Raw genomic sequence first — 2,313 nt, forward strand, 5'->3', positions numbered from 1 at the left:
AAACTTGAAAAGCGATTGACCAAGTGTATAGAGCTCCAAGGAGATTATGTTGAAAAATAAAAAAAAAATTACCCAAAAAAAATTGTTTTTATACTTCATTCTGAGGACTTATTGAACTACCCTCGTATCAATTAAAATGTAGAACTGTAACTTAAGCATGCAAATGAATAAGAGTTTTATTCAAAATTTTTTTCTCTCTGCTTTTCTTAGACTTAAGGGATATATTTATACTATCTTTCGTGTTTATATTTTATCTTGCTTTTTATCGTAATTAAATTGATTTATAGACCTACTTCAGTCTATTTTCTGCCTGCTATAACGTGTCCTTTTTTCTTCGAAGGAACGATGCAAAGGGTTACGCTTACGTTTAAGACGTTTAAGAACAGGGTTGTCAGCGTAATCGGTTAGGTTAGGTCAGGTTTTGTTAGGTTAGGATAGTTTAAACCTCTGCGTAGGTTAAGCCGAAGTTGAATGAAGCGGTACCGCAAACACAACGGGACAACACAATCAGTTTAATTGTGTTTCGTGAGGTTAGGTTAGGTTAGGTTAGGCTAGGTTAGATTTATTTCTAGGTTAGGCTCGAGTTGACCCATTCGATGTAGCACACATTTGCTACTGGGAAAATATGCTTCCAGAGCTTTACGTGTAGTTCATCATAAGCTTTCAAAGTTCTAACGTGTTTATTTTTTGTTTAATTTTTCATATCTTGGTATAAAACTTTGGGTTTATATACTTTCATATGTCTACTTTTAGGGAAAAAATATTTTATTCTTTTATTAAAAAATTGATTTTTGTCTAACTTTTCGGGATTCCGTCCCACTGTGGAATGCAGTGGTGTTAACTCTTTGCGCCGTTTGCGGAGTGGCCTTTTTAGGCTCCAAAACGTTCCTCCTTAACGGTGTTAATATTTAAAATAATTTGTTCGCGAGCGAGAGAAGTTTATTTGAGAAAAAAAGACTTAATGTTTCTACACTATTTTTAACGACAAAGACATTAAAGGACAGGTCACTTAGATGAATAATACATCTGATTTTTTTTATTTTAAGAAATTGCGCTTAAAATCAAGCTGGTCTATATTTAAATCATTTAAAATCTGATACACAATTATTATTTTGAACTTGTCTAGCGAAACGACGAGACAAGATCTCAATTTAACGTTTGGACGATGACTAAAATGTTATAGCAGAAGGTGCACAAAGTTCTCATTCATTGAAAGCATATGACTCAACGATAGGAGAATAAGCATAAAAGAAGAAATCGATAATACTTTAAAGTTAGAATTCCCTTAAAAATTAAACATGCAAAATTAAAGTCCAAATAGAAAAGTCAATGTTAAGGGGGGAGGGGGGGTGACCCATGTAACACCTCAATAATAGGCATAGATTTCGGAATTTTTTTGGGGATGAAGAATATAACGAATCTTTCCGAAACTTGTATGGTTTATTAAGGCACTTCTAAACTAACAAATAAATTTTTTGTGGTAGTAAATAAGCATTAAATTTTTTATTCAGAGGGCAGATGTCAAACATGTTCAGCCGGGAGATGCAAAACTGCCCGCACTCTAGCTTCTCACAGATTCGTCTGAAATAAATTTGCATGAAATTGTTTAAAAAATAATTATTCAAATTTTTTTCTAGTTCAGAGAGGTTCACACAGAAAACAATCATTTCCACTAAATGTGAATGCAAGGAGAACTAAATCGGTCAAATACATTTTGAGTTATCTTGCGGGCAGTTTTAAAAAATATGAAACCGAGAAAAACGCGTTTAAAGATTTACATATTGAAAAAAAGGCAGCATCGGCAGGCACGCGGGACGCCTTTTAGGGGTTGAAGAATGCAGCTGTAGCTCTGAAAGTTTCACAGCATGTTTTTGGGACGACTAGCTTCCATTTAAGCAAAAAAAAAACGATTTTTGAAGCCGTTACATGGGTCGCCCCCCTTAATTAACTGGAATATAAATCAAACAATGTACCTGATAAAATCTGTCAGTAAATTCCGAATATTCCGCTCGCTTTGTTGGGGCAAAATGAAGTAAAAAGTGTTTACACAAATCATGAAAAAATATGAGATGGCTATTGGGCCTAAAGGCCACTTTGTGGGTGATGATTTTTCATTACGGATAATATATTCCATTGAAGACTACTCTAAACTTTTAGTAGTAACGCTTGATACATGCCATACCTTGTGATGTGAAAGGTGGAAAGAGCGAGAAAAGTCACGAGGATTAGAAGACTCAGTATCAGGCACCATGTAACCATGACTTACATATTTCTTAATAAATTCCTCATAGGCCCTTAACAAGGAAGCGTCAC

This window comes from Belonocnema kinseyi, chromosome 10 (genome assembly GCF_010883055.1).
Source record: "Belonocnema kinseyi isolate 2016_QV_RU_SX_M_011 chromosome 10, B_treatae_v1, whole genome shotgun sequence".
NCBI lineage: Eukaryota > Metazoa > Arthropoda > Insecta > Hymenoptera > Cynipidae > Belonocnema > Belonocnema kinseyi.